We start from the raw sequence: 16070 nt of genomic DNA, 5'->3' as shown, positions 1-16070 counted from the left end.
AAAGGATGCCAAAGGTGTTGTGGGCAGCTGTTGTGAAATGGAGTAATCATGTCCTCAACAGATGTCCAAATGCAGCCTTAACAGAAATGACTCCAGAACAAGCTTGGACAGGTCGGGTTCCCTCAGTTGCACATTTCAGGGTCTTTGGTTGTTTGGCATATGCTCATGTGCCAAAGGAGAAAAGAACAAAGCTTGATGACAGAAGCAAAATGTGCGTTTTTATTGGGTATAGTGATGAATCAAAGGGCTATACACTGTTTGATCCCCTTACTAACAAAGTTATTGTGAGCAGAGATGTAATATTTGTTGAGGATCAGAATTGGCCATGGACATTTACTTATGAGACTCAGAAATTGATGCAGCTCGATGAGGGTGAAACTGATAATACTGGTTGGTCTTCAGGTGCCTCAAACCAAGGGAGGGAAGATCATGAGCAATCTGAGGAAGAAAGGGGAGAAGAAGTGGATATATCAGAACCTGCAGGAGCAAGAAGTGATGCTGATGCAGATGCTGCAGATGCTGTAGATAGAGAAGAAACAATGCAAACTAAAGGTGGCAGGATCTCTCGTAAGCCTGCTTGGCTTCGTGAATACGTAACAAATGGAGTAATATCAGAAGTAGATGAATTATCCGTGCCAATTGAGGACATGGCATTATCAGTTGTGAACAATGACCCGACAACCTTTGAAGAAGCTATTAAGGAACCTCAATGGATTAAAGCAATGAAGAAGGAGATTGAATCCATACAGAAGAATAAGACATGGTCCCTTGTTACCTTGCCAAATAAGGCAAAGGTAGTTGGAGTCAAATGGATCTTCAAGACGAAACTGAATGCAGAAGGAGCATTGGAGAAACACAAAGCACGATTAGTTGCTAAAGGCTACTCACAGAAGCATGGAATAGACTATGGAGAGGTGTACGCCCCAGTTGCACGAATGGAGACGGTAAGATCCATTGTTGCCATTGCCGCTCAACGACAATGGAAGATCCATCAACTAGATGTCAAGTTGGCATTTCTTCATGGTGAACTAGAAGAAGATGTATATGTGGAACAACCACAAGGATTTCAAGAAAAAGGTTTGGAGAAGAAAGTACTCAAGCTGCACAAGGCATTGTACGGGCTAAAACAAGCACCTAGAGCTTGGTTCAGCAGAATAGAGAAGTATTTTGTGCAGGAAGGTTTTGAAAGGTGTCAAAGTGAGCAAACACTCTTCACTAAGTGGAGTAATACAGGTAATATACTTATTGTGAGTGTGTATGTTGATGATTTAATCTACACAAGTGACAATGCAGTGATGCTTGAAGACTTCAAGAAGTCCATGATGAACACTTTTGAGATGACTGATTTGGGACTGATGAGGTACTTCCTTGGCATAGAAGTCACTCAAACAACTCATGGCAACTTCATGTGTCAAAAGAAATATGCAAAGGAGATATTGGAGAAGTTTGGAATGGAGAATTGTCAAGCTGTGAAAACACCAATGGTGCCCGGGACCAAGTTACACAAAGATGATGCAGGGACAACCATATGTGAGACAACTTTCAAACAAATGGTTGGCAGCTTGATGTATTTAACATCTACACGACCAGACTTAGCATATGTGGTTAGCATCGTTAGTCGTTTTATGAGTAAGCCAACAAATCTGCATCTACAAGCTGCTAAAAGAATCATGAGATACATCAAGGGAACACTAGACTATGGTGTCATGTATAAAGGAACTACTACTGGTTTGATTGGATACACAGACAGTGATTATGCTGGAGACTTGGATGATAGAAGGAGCACATCAGGTTATGTGTTCATGCTTAGAGGAGGGATAATTTCCTGGTTATCGAAGAAACAGCCTATAGTTACTCTCTCCAGCACAGAAGCAGAATTTGTAGCAGCAGTGGGATGTTCAAGTCAAGCTGTGTGGCTTAGAAGGATTACAGAGCAGCTTGGATGTGTTCATGAGGGAGGTACTGTGATCTATTGTGACAATAGTTCAACAATTAAATTGTCAAAGAATCCAGTGTTACAAGGGAGAAGCAGACACATTGATGTTTGGTTTTTCTTCCTAAGAGAGTTGGTAGCAAATGGAGTCATTAAAGTTGAATTTTATGGAACTAAATATCAGGTTGCAGATTTGATGACAAAGCCTCTTCCAACAGAAGCATTCTTCAAGTTCAGAAGTTTTTTAGGAGTTCAAAGAGAAGATGTTTAAGCTAACTTTGTGTTCCATAGTTAGCTTAAGGGAGGGTTTGTTAGGATTAGTTAATAATAATGCACTAGGTCAAGTGATATTAGCTTAACTGACCTAGTCTTTAGGGATGTAGCTGATATTTAGGAATAAAGCTATTCTTTAGGGAGGTGGCTTATTTTTAGGAGATGCTGTTACAGTCCAGTTACAGCAGAGTTGTTTTTGTATTTAACCTATTCATTTTATCTAATAAAGTAAGCGTTGTTATTCATTCAAACTATTTCACAAAATATTAAGAAAAATTGCTGAAAATAACTTCAAGTGTATTCAAAAAATAATTTCTAGACGTGCTGAAGAGACATTTTTAAACACATATAAAATTTTGGAGAAATATATAAGATGTATTGAACAGTGTAACACCCCATAATTTCTAAATTTAATTTAATTGGAAATTAAATTATTATTTGGAATTATTCAGTATTTTGTGGAATCATTTGGAAAGAAATATGAGATAGGCTATTGGGCCAAGTGTGTTAGTAAAGAGGGGGTATTATGTTAGTAAAGCCTTTACTAACTAAAATGTTATGTTTCATAAAATAAGGAAAATTGGGAAATGAGGAAAAGAGTCAGAACGTGAAAGATGAGAAGTGGAAGAGAAGAGCTGAGGAACGTAAAGAGGAACCAAAGAGGAAGAGGACCAAAGATCAAGAACTCTTGGCTAAGGTAAGGGGGGACTCTCCGGTTATCATCTATTATCGTGTTCTTAGATAATAATATTGATTAGGGATGTTGTTGGGTCAATTGGATCATATGATAGATTTAGGGATTGGATTGAATTGTATGATGTTTGATCCCTATGTTTGAATCCATGATATCTATGTTGTTATGATCTCAATTGATGTGTAATTGATGTATTATGAGGTGTTTTTCGTGTTGTTTATAGATTCTATTTCCCTAGGTTCGTACTGGTATGAATTGGGTGAGTTTGGAATGTGTAGAATGCTGTTTTCTGCAGGTTGGGGTTTCTGAAATCGCCGGTTCGCGCCGCGTGCACAGAGTTGGCGCCGCGAACAGGTGGGTAGAATGCCAGAAATTGTGATACGCACAGGTCGCGCCGCGTACCTGTGTTGGCGCCGCGAAGGCGTACTTGTTTTCTCGTTTCGCGCCGCGTGCATAGGTTGGCGCCGCGAACGTGTTTGTGTGGTTCAGGTCGCGCCGCGAACCTTGGTTGCGCCGCGTGCTGTAGCGATAGTTATCTCTGGGGAAAGTTAAATGATGTGTAACTTTCGAATCGTAGGTCTGTTTTTAGTGCCGTTTCGAGTACGATGAATCTTATGAGATAGCCTACGTGTTTAAATGATGGAATGAGGTGTAAATCCAATTATTTTAAATATGATTTTTATTTCTTGGTGAATGATGTATTGTACATATATGTGATGAGATGTGTTAAATACATGCTACGTTGAAATATTAATCATGTGATGATTTGTTTGGAGTCGTATGATGATGACTGATTACTTTGAAATGATGTGAATACATGTGTGTCCTTATTTTTGATGATGATGATTGATATGGACACTTGTATGTTCTTTAATGATGATGATGATGATGATTGATTGTATTGAATGATGCTAATGTATATAGACATACTTTGATGATGATGATGATGTTGATGATGATGATGAAATGAGTATTTGATGATGTTACTCATTAGACTTGACGAGGGTATAAGTATGTTGTATATGTTGCATTCATTCATGTGCATTTGATGATGGATCCTGTTGATGAGTGGATCGTTGGTGGCTAATTCCCATTGTGCGGAGATTAGTAAGCAGTCATCGTGTGCCCATGGGGGTGTGAGCGATGAGGTTAATCGTGTGCCCATGTGGGGTGTGAGCGATTAAAGGGCAGTATCGTGGAGAGAAGTCCTGTGAATATGATTCACGAATTTTGGTACCACATGCATAGTGTCAGTTCATACATATGCATACTTTTATAACATGATTGGAAGTATTCCAGTGTTATAAATATTGATGATGTGTTGGTTGTGTGTTTTGTTGAATTAATGTTGAGTATGATTGTCTGTTCGAAAGATGTGTTTTGTTGACGTTTGTGTAAATGATGGATGTTCATGATAATCTGAATATGATAAATTGGGTGAATAATATAACTATGATGTGTTGTTATTTAAGATGCAATAACATTTGTTAACTGTGATGAGACTCACCCTTACTGTTGACATTTTCAGATTGAGGATAGCTGCTTTCGACTTGGTGAGGATTAGCTCATAAGTCAGTGTTTAGTGTAGCGTCAGGTGTCATGCTCTGATATTGTAACACTGGGGGAACGCTAGTTTAGAGTTTATGATGATACTCTATTGTGCTGTTATTGTATTAGATTCTATAAGATATTGCATAGATGATGTTATGCTTATCCGTATGATGAATTTTCCGCTGTGTAAACATGAGGTTTTATGTATTATGGTGAATTGTTCTTTAGTGAAAGCATGACAATGAATATATGATGAATTTGTTTTAATTGGAATTGTGGCACCCTTGTTTTCATGTTTTACTCTGAAAATTAATTATTAATTCCCGTGGGGTTTAGAAGGGTGTTACAATAGTGGTATCAGAGCAGGTCGGTCCGTCCGGCCAATTGTTGAGTCAATTGAGTTGCACGACGGTTGAATACTGTCGGCATTTTTATTCCTTGGTATGCGACATGTGAGTGAATCACTGTCGGTACTTGGTTGTTGTTGCAGGTGTGGGATTGAAACAAGTGGGGGAGAAGCTTCGCTTGTCGGTTATGTTTCAGTTGTAAGATGATTGATTCAGTAGGCGGTTGTTGGCAACAGAGCAAGCGTTGTTAGAGTTGTTGTTTTCCGAATTGAAGGTGACTTGGAATTAAGACTTCACTGGGGAATTGAGTTGGACATCTTGAAGGAAGATGATTAGAGGTAATTGACAATTATTGAAAGGAGAGAAATTGGAAAGTTGCGATGTGTCAGCTCTACTGGTTTACTGCGAAGATGTCAGATGAGTAGCTTCACGTCTCAGAAGAGATTCAGCTGCATGTTTGCAAAGAGGATTGCTGTCGTAATGTTCCAGAGATTGCGCTTCAGCGATGGGAGGTGTTGCTCAAGTTATAAGAATGTTTGGAAGTGAAGAGATATGATAAGGAGCTGTTTGGGATGTGATCGAGTTGAAGAGAATGAGTTTTGGAGAGAGATTTTCGTAAGCAAAACGCAGGAAAATTGCTGAATAGCTGCGGAACTTCGAAAATTCATAACTGGAGTTCTGGACACCCGAATTGAGTTCCGTTTGAAGCGTCGGAAAGCTAATGAGATGAACTTTGTTATAAAAATGGTTGCAGCAGCTGTAACATATTTAATTGTGACAGGATGATGTTGGAAAGAGGTGGAGTTACGGTTACTCTTGTTCTTATAACTAGACTTGTTTATTGGTACTGCACGGGATGTTAGTGTCAGTGTTGAACGGATTGAAGGAATATTTAGGAGGTTTGTTGAGGAGTAAGTTTAAGAAGTGAGTATACCATTTGAAGAGTTTTGGGAATACCTTAGTGAGCGTCGCTGCATGATGTCGGTGTTGGATTTTCGGACAATGATTGGAAAATTCATATCTTGAGTTCCGAGTGTCGGATTAATGTGCCGTTTGAACCTACAAGGAGGAGGGATTGTGTTCTAATTTATGGAAGAGTTATAAATACGGTAGAGTGACCCTATGAGGAGAGGTTCTGAAGTCGGTTATGGAAGCGTGAAACTTGTTGAATAAGAATGCTTACTACCGTGATTGTTGGAAACAAAATTGAGTGTAACATGTTGTTGATGAGATGTTCGGTGATAAGGATGGTTTGAGGACCGATGAATTTTAGTGAAGAGTGCATTAGTAGTAAAGATGGAATAAACTTTAGAACTCTTGGAATCGTATTTGTGATGGCAAAGTAACGATAAGTATAAAAGAAGAATTGCAGGGAATTTCTAACATTTGTTGACGTGAGGAAGACTTTGTTGAGATACCGAGTGGGATGATATTTGGACGTGAAGGATGTAATAGAATTTGAATTAAAACCACGAGTTATGAATGTTGTCTTGGTCTTACAGGCTAATTGTATGGTTCAAAATTCGAAGTGTTTAGTGATCATAAGAGTTGAAGTACCTCTTTGATCAGAAAGGGCTTAATATGAGGCAGTAGAGATGATTAGAATATATTTTTGGATTAGGATTTTGGTTTGAATTACCATCCTAATGAGGAAAATGTTGTGCTATTGTGTTGCGTAGGAAGTCTTTAAATATGTCGGTGCTAATGATGGATGAGTTAGATTTACTTGGACAATTTTAAGACTTGAGTTGGTATGTGAAGGCACTCCTAATAGTGTTAGATTGAGTATGCTAGAAGATGACTAGTGGTACTCTTGACGAGATTAGAGAAGGTCAGAAAGATGATGCTGAGTTGATCGATAGGTTGACTTTGAATTACCAAGGTAAAGGCGGTGAATTCAGAATCGACGGGAATAATATAATGAGGTTGAGTGATTGGATTTGTGCGACTGATGTTTTGAACTTCGGAAGAATATTCTAGAAGAAGGACACAGTAGTGAATTATTGGACTATGACGATGTTAATGAGTTTGGGTGCAAACTCGGAAAGGGACACTATTATGTAGTAACGACGGTTTATGCTTAAATATGATTTTCAACTAATATTGACAAATTTAGGACTTGATCACCCTAAATCTCTTGTTGGTAGTAGATGGAATCATATCGAAGAGATAAGCTTGTTTTGTTACCTTAATGGTTTAAGATGTGATGAATACTAAGCCGTGAGAATAATCACTCACTATGTTGTGTGAACTTATGAAGAAGTGAATATGAAAGAGTGCAACATGGTGGATGATGACTTAAGACGGGTAATCAGAGTCGCGCAGCGAAAGTGTGATGTGGAGTAGTGTTATGAGTACTACTCGCGGGAAGTAAAGAATTAATATGTCGGAAGCCTACATAGAGAATATGTATTGATCTATATGTTGGATTTAGAATCCAGTGGATGTAAGGATGTCGTGTCGAAGAATTATAACTCTTTTGAATAATTGTCGAGATGATGAATGTGTTATTACGGTTGTACGTAGTTAACGAGTATGTATTCGGCGAAATTAAAACGAAGAGTTGATGCTATGTGACGTTGTAATAATTTTGTGTTGTTGTCAAGGGGTTATTGTAGATTCCAAATATAATGAGGAATTATACTCTATGAAGGGAGGAATTGATTTAATTCTTAGAAAAGAGCGAAACTCAATTTGAGTTGTTTTGTAAGAAATGGCGTATTGAAGCTGATGAGTGTGATTATAATTGCTTGTGTATACTCGTTCTGATGGTTAGAATGTTTTGATAGATGTAGTAATTCAAGAATTTGTTTTTGAGTACGAGTAAGTATTGCTAAGTGGTAAATTGGTACCATGAATGATGAAGAATGATTCTTGAAACGAATGAGTAAAGAGAGTCGGAATCGGGTAAAACTCAGAAATCTATTTGGTATAGATGATTGTGATGAGTAGTCAGAGTAGTGCGGAAAAAGCGGAATGTAACGTGTTGGATAATTACTGGTGTGACTTAAGAGGAGTCAGATAATTGGAATTCAATGGTATAAGAATACAAGTATTGAGTTTCTTGAAGGAAGTGGTTGATGAAAAATGTAAGTATTACATTATCACTTAGATGGAAGAGTATGTCTAAGGTTGGTATGTTTGGTAGATGGTATGCATTACTGCAGTGTTGATCAATGTGATCATATTATAAATTGTGTAATTGTACTACTAAGTTGTTGAGCGTATGGTATAGGTTGTACCTCAAAGTTCTATTGTTGTTAACCTTTTGGAAATATTATGAGTGGTACACCTTGGATGGTCAAATGCGACGTAAAAACTGGGATTGGAATGTATGAAACATGTTTCCTGTTGGTTATGTTGGATGGATTTTGAGGATTGACTGATGGTACTGTTAATTGAGAGCTGGAGAGTCAGGTGAAGGACTCGTATATGAGCTGGTTACTTGAGGTATGTTTTCGAGGACGAAAACTCTTTTAGTGGGGGAGAGTTGTAACACCCCATAATTTCTAAATTTAATTTAATTGGAAATTAAATTATTATTTGGAATTATTCAGTATTTTGTGGAATCATTTGGAAAGAAATATGAGATAGGCTATTGGGCCAAGTGTGGTGTTAGTAAAGAGGGGGTATTATGTTAGTAAAGCCTTTACTAACTAAAATGTTATGTTTCATAAAATAAGGAAAATTGGGAAATGAGGAAAAGAGTCAGAACGTGAAAGATGAGAAGTGGAAGAGAAGAGCTGAGGAACGTAAAGAGGAACCAAAGAGGAAGAGGACCAAAGATCAAGAACTCTTGGCTAAGGTAAGGGGGGACTCTCCGGTTATCATCTATTATCGTGTTCTTAGATAATAATATTGATTAGGGATGTTGTTGGGTCAATTGGATCATATGATAGATTTAGGGATTGAATTGAATTGTATGATGTTTGATCCCTATGTTTGAATCCATGATATCTATGTTGTTATGATCTCAATTGATGTGTAATTGATGTATTATGAGGTGTTTTTCGTGTTGTTTATAGATTCTATTTCCCTAGGTTCGTACTGGTATGAATTGGGTGAGTTTGGAATGTGTAGAATGCTGTTTTCTGCAGGTTGGGGTTTCTGAAATCGCCGGTTCGCGCCGCGTGCACAGAGTTGGCGCCGCGAACAGGTGGGTAGAATGCCAGAAATTGTGATACGCACAGGTCGCGCCGCGTACCTGTGTTGGCGCCGCGAAGGCGTACTTGTTTTCTCGTTTCGCGCCGCGTGCATAGGTTGGTGCCGCGAACGTGTTTGTGTGGTTCAGGTCGCGCCGCGAACCTTGGTTGCGCCGCGTGCTGTAGCGATAGTTATCTCTGGGGAAAGTTAAATGATGTGTAACTTTCGAATCGTAGGTCTGTTTTTAGTGCCGTTTCGAGTACGATGAATCTTATGAGATAGCCTACGTGTTTAAATGATGGAATGAGGTGTAAATCCAATTATTTTAAATATGATTTTTATTTCTTGGTGAATGATGTATTGTACATATATGTGATGAGATGTGTTAAATACATGCTACGTTGAAATATTAATCATGTGATGATTTGTTTGGAGTCGTATGATGATGACTGATTGCTTTGAAATGATGTGAATACATGTGTGTCCTTATTTTTGATGATGATGATTGATATGGACACTTGTATGTTCTTTAATGATGATGATGATGATGATTGATTGTATTGAATGATGCTAATGTATATAGACATACTTTGATGATGATGATGATGTTGATGATGATGATGAAATGAGTATTTGATGATGTTACTCATTAGACTTGACGAGGGTATAAGTATGTTGTATATGTTGCATTCATTCATGTGCATTTGATGATGGATCCTGTTGATGAGTGGATCGTTGGTGGCTAATTCCCATTGTGCGGAGATTAGTAAGCAGTCATCGTGTGCCCATGGGGGTGTGAGCGATGAGGTTAATCGTGTGCCCATGTGGGGTGTGAGCGATTAAAGGGCAGTATCGTGGAGAGAAGTCCTGTGAATATGATTCACGAATTTTGGTACCACATGCATAGTGTCAGTTCATACATATGCATACTTTTATAACATGATTGGAAGTATTCCAGTGTTATAAATATTGATGATGTGTTGGTTGTGTGTTTTGTTGAATTAATGTTGAGTATGATTGTCTGTTCGAAAGATGTGTTTTGTTGACGTTTGTGTAAATGATGGATGTTCATGATAATCTGAATATGATAAATTGGGTGAATAATATAACTATGATGTGTTGTTATTTAAGATGCAATAACATTTGTTAACTGTGATGAGACTCACCCTTACTGTTGACATTTTCAGATTGAGGATAGCTGCTTTCGACTTGGTGAGGATTAGCTCATAAGTCAGTGTTTAGTGTAGCGTCAGGTGTCATGCTCTGATATTGTAACACTGGGGGAACGCTAGTTTAGAGTTTATGATGATACTCTATTGTGCTGTTATTGTATTAGATTCTATAAGATATTGCATAGATGATGTTATGCTTATCCGTATGATGAATTTTCCGCTGTGTAAACATGAGGTTTTATGTATTATGGTGAATTGTTCTTTAGTGAAAGCATGACAATGAATATATGATGAATTTGTTTTAATTGGAATTGTGGCACCCTTGTTTTCATGTTTTACTCTGAAAATTAATTATTAATTCCCGTGGGGTTTAGAAGGGTGTTACAATAGTGGTATCAGAGCAGGTCGGTCCGTCCGGCCAATTGTTGAGTCAATTGAGTTGCACGACGGTTGAATACTGTCGGCATTTTTATTCCTTGGTATGCGACATGTGAGTGAATCACTGTCGGTACTTGGTTGTTGTTGCAGGTGTGGGATTGAAACAAGTGGGGGAGAAGCTTCGCTTCTCGGTTATGTTTCAGTTGTAAGATGATTGATTCAGTAGGCAGTTGTTGGCAACAGAGCAAGCGTTGTTAGAGTTGTTGTTTTCCGAATTGAAGGTGACTTGGAATTAAGACTTCACTGGGGAATTGAGTTGGAACATCTTGAAGGAAGATGATTAGAGGTAATTGACAATTATTGAAAGGAGAGAAATTGGAAAGTTGCGATGTGTCAGCTCTACTGGTTTACTGCGAAGATGTCAGATGAGTAGCTTCACGTCTCAGAAGAGATTCAGCTGCATGTTTGCAAAGAGGATTGCTGTCGTAATGTTCCAGAGATTGCGCTTCAGCGATGGGAGGTGTTGCTCAAGTTATAAGAATGTTTGGAAGTGAAGAGATATGATAAGGAGCTGTTTGGGATGTGATCGAGTTGAAGAGAATGAGTTTTGGAGAGAGATTTTCGTAAGCAAAACGCAGGAAAATTGCTGAATAGCTGCGGAACTTCGAAAATTCATAACTGGAGTTCTGGACACCCGAATTGAGTTCCGTTTGAAGCGTCGGAAAGCTAATGAGATGAACTTTGTTATAAAAATGGTTGCAGCAGCTGTAACATATTTAATTGTGACAGGATGATGTTGGAAAGAGGTGGAGTTACGGTTACTCTTGTTCTTATAACTAGACTTGTTTATTGGTACTGCACGAGATGTTAGTGTCAGTGTTGAACGGATTGAAGGAATATTTAGGAGGTTTGTTGAGGAGTAAGTTTAAGAAGTGAGTATACCATTTGAAGAGTTTTGGGAATACCTTAGTGAGCGTCGCTGCATGATGTCGGTGTTGGATTTTCGGACAATGATTGGAAAATTCATATCTTGAGTTCCGAGTGTCGGATTAATGTGCCGTTTGAACCTACAAGGAGGAGGGATTGTGTTCTAATTTATGGAAGAGTTATAAATACGGTAGAGTGACCCTATGAGGAGAGGTTCTGAAGTCGGTTATGGAAGCGTGAAACTTGTTGAATAAGAATGCTTACTACCGTGATTGTTGGAAACAAAATTGAGTGTAACATGTTGTTGATGAGATGTTCGGTGATAAGGATGGTTTGAGGACCGATGAATTTTAGTGAAGAGTGCATTAGTAGTAAAGATGGAATAAACTTTAGAACTCTTGGAATCGTATTTGTGATGGCAAAGTAACGATAAGTATAAAAGAAGAATTGCAGGGAATTTCTAACATTTGTTGACGTGAGGAAGACTTTGTTGAGATACCGAGTGGGATGATATTTGGACGTGAAGGATGTAATAGAATTTGAATTAAAACCACGAGTTATGAATGTTGTCTTGGTCTTACAGGCTAATTGTATGGTTCAAAATTCGAAGTGTTTAGTGATCATAAGAGTTGAAGTACCTCTTTGATCAGAAAGGGCTTAATATGAGGCAGTAGAGATGATTAGAATATATTTTTGGATTAGGATTTTGGTTTGAATTACCATCCTAATGAGGAAAATGTTGTGCTATTGTGTTGCGTAGGAAGTCTTTAAATATGTCGGTGCTAATGATGGATGAGTTAGATTTACTTGGACAATTTTAAGACTTGAGTTGGTATGTGAAGGCACTCCTAATAGTGTTAGATTGAGTATGCTAGAAGATGACTAGTGGTACTCTTGACGAGATTAGAGAAGGTCAGAAAGATGATGCTGAGTTGATCGATAGGTTGACTTTGAATTACCAAGGTAAAGGCGGTGAATTCAGAATCGACGGGAATAATATAATGAGGTTGAGTGATTGGATTTGTGCGACTGATGTTTTGAACTTCGGAAGAATATTCTAGAAGAAGGACACAGTAGTGAATTATTGGACTATGACGATGTTAATGAGTTTGGGTGCAAACTCGGAAAGGGACACTATTATGTAGTAACGACGGTTTATGCTTAAATATGATTTTCAACTAATATTGACAAATTTAGGACTTGATCACCCTAAATCTCTTGTTGGTAGTAGATGGAATCATATCGAAGAGATAAGCTTGTTTTGTTACCTTAATGGTTTAAGATGTGATGAATACTAAGCCGTGAGAATAATCACTCACTATGTTGTGTGAACTTATGAAGAAGTGAATATGAAAGAGTGCAACATGGTGGATGATGACTTAAGACGGGTAATCAGAGTCGCGCAGCGAAAGTGTGATGTGGAGTAGTGTTATGAGTACTACTCGCGGGAAGTAAAGAATTAATATGTCGGAAGCCTACATAGAGAATATGTATTGATCTATATGTTGGATTTAGAATCCAGTGGATGTAAGGATGTCGTGTCGAAGAATTATAACTCTTTTGAATAATTGTCGAGATGATGAATGTGTTATTACGGTTGTACGTAGTTAACGAGTATGTATTCGGCGAAATTAAAACGAAGAGTTGATGCTATGTGACGTTGTAATAATTTTGTGTTGTTGTCAAGGGGTTATTGTAGATTCCAAATATAATGAGGAATTATACTCTATGAAGGGAGGAATTGATTTAATTCTTAGAAAAGAGCGAAACTCAATTTGAGTTGTTTTGTAAGAAATGGCGTATTGAAGCTGATGAGTGTGATTATAATTGCTTGTGTATACTCGTTCTGATGGTTAGAATGTTTTGATAGATGTAGTAATTCAAGAATTTGTTTTTGAGTACGAGTAAGTATTGCTAAGTGGTAAATTGGTACCATGAATGATGAAGAATGATTCTTGAAACGAATGAGTAAAGAGAGTCGGAATCGGGTAAAACTCAGAAATCTATTTGGTATAGATGATTGTGATGAGTAGTCAGAGTAGTGCGGAAAAAGCGGAATGTAACGTGTTGGATAATTACTGGTGTGACTTAAGAGGAGTCAGATAATTGGAATTCAATGGTATAAGAATACAAGTATTGAGTTTCTTGAAGGAAGTGGTTGATGAAAAATGTAAGTATTACATTATCACTTAGATGGAAGAGTATGTCTAAGGTTGGTATGTTTGGTAGATGGTATGCATTACTGCAGTGTTGATCAATGTGATCATATTATAAATTGTGTAATTGTACTACTAAGTTGTTGAGCGTATGGTATAGGTTGTACCTCAAAGTTCTATTGTTGTTAACCTTTTGGAAATATTATGAGTGGTACACCTTGGATGGTCAAATGCGACGTAAAAACTGGGATTGGAATGTATGAAACATGTTTCCTGTTGGTTATGTTGGATGGATTTTGAGGATTGACTGATGGTACTGTTAATTGAGAGCTGGAGAGTCAGGTGAAGGACTCGTATATGAGCTGGTTACTTGAGGTATGTTTTCGAGGACGAAAACTCTTTTAGTGGGGGAGAGTTGTAACACCCCATAATTTCTAAATTTAATTTAATTGGAAATTAAATTATTATTTGGAATTATTCAGTATTTTGTGGAATCATTTGGAAAGAAATATGAGATAGGCTATTGGGCCAAGTGTGGTGTTAGTAAAGAGGGGGTATTATGTTAGTAAAGCCTTTACTAACTAAAATGTTATGTTTCATAAAATAAGGAAAATTGGGAAATGAGGAAAAGATTCAGAACGTGAAAGATGAGAAGTGGAAGAGAAGAGCTGAGGAACGTAAAGAGGAACCAAAGAGGAAGAGGACCAAAGATCAAGAACTCTTGGCTAAGGTAAGGGGGGACTCTCCGGTTATCATCTATTATCGTGTTCTTAGATAATAATATTGATTAGGGATGTTGTTGGGTCAATTGGATCATATGATAGATTTAGGGATTGAATTGAATTGTATGATGTTTGATCCCTATGTTTGAATCCATGATATCTATGTTGTTATGATCTCAATTGATGTGTAATTGATGTATTATGAGGTGTTTTTCGTGTTGTTTATAGATTCTATTTCCCTAGGTTCGTACTGGTATGAATTGGGTGAGTTTGGAATGTGTAGAATGCTGTTTTCTGCAGGTTGGGGTTTCTGAAATCGCCGGTTCGCGCCGCGTGCACAGAGTTGGCGCCGCGAACAGGTGGGTAGAATGCCAGAAATTGTGATACGCACAGGTCGCGCCGCGTACCTGTGTTGGCGCCGCGAAGGCGTACTTGTTTTCTCGTTTCGCGCCGCGTGCATAGGTTGGTGCCGCGAACGTGTTTGTGTGGTTCAGGTCGCGCCGCGAACCTTGGTTGCGCCGCGTGCTGTAGCGATAGTTATCTCTGGGGAAAGTTAAATGATGTGTAACTTTCGAATCGTAGGTCTGTTTTTAGTGCCGTTTCGAGTACGATGAATCTTATGAGATAGCCTACGTGTTTAAATGATGGAATGAGGTGTAAATCCAATTATTTTAAATATGATTTTTATTTCTTGGTGAATGATGTATTGTACATATATGTGATGAGATGTGTTAAATACATGCTACGTTGAAATATTAATCATGTGATGATTTGTTTGGAGTCGTATGATGATGACTGATTGCTTTGAAATGATGTGAATACATGTGTGTCCTTATTTTTGATGATGATGATTGATATGGACACTTGTATGTTCTTTAATGATGATGATGATGATGATTGATTGTATTGAATGATGCTAATGTATATAGACATACTTTGATGATGATGATGATGTTGATGATGATGATGAAATGAGTATTTGATGATGTTACTCATTAGACTTGACGAGGGTATAAGTATGTTGTATATGTTGCATTCATTCATGTGCATTTGATGATGGATCCTGTTGATGAGTGGATCGTTGGTGGCTAATTCCCATTGTGCGGAGATTAGTAAGCAGTCATCGTGTGCCCATGGGGGTGTGAGCGATGAGGTTAATCGTGTGCCCATGTGGGGTGTGAGCGATTAAAGGGCAGTATCGTGGAGAGAAGTCCTGTGAATATGATTCACGAATTTTGGTACCACATGCATAGTGTCAGTTCATACATATGCATACTTTTATAACATGATTGGAAGTATTCCAGTGTTATAAATATTGATGATGTGTTGGTTGTGTGTTTTGTTGAATTAATGTTGAGTATGATTGTCTGTTCGAAAGATGTGTTTTGTTGACGTTTGTGTAAATGATGGATGTTCATGATAATCTGAATATGATAAATTGGGTGAATAATATAACTATGATGTGTTGTTATTTAAGATGCAATAACATTTGTTAACTGTGATGAGACTCACCCTTACTGTTGACATTTTCAGATTGAGGATAGCTGCTTTCGACTTGGTGAGGATTAGCTCATAAGTCAGTGTTTAGTGTAGCGTCAGGTGTCATGCTCTGATATTGTAACACTGGGGGAACGCTAGTTTAGAGTTTATGATGATACTCTATTGTGCTGTTATTGTATTAGATTCTATAAGATATTGCATAGATGATGTTATGCTTATCCGTATGATGAATTTTCCGCTGTGTAAACATGAGGTTTTATGTATTATGGTGAAT

The sequence above is a fragment of the Vicia villosa genome, linkage group LG6 (genome assembly GCF_029867415.1).
Source record: "Vicia villosa cultivar HV-30 ecotype Madison, WI linkage group LG6, Vvil1.0, whole genome shotgun sequence".
Taxonomy (NCBI): domain Eukaryota; kingdom Viridiplantae; phylum Streptophyta; class Magnoliopsida; order Fabales; family Fabaceae; genus Vicia; species Vicia villosa.
This window is presented reverse-complemented; position numbering follows the sequence as displayed.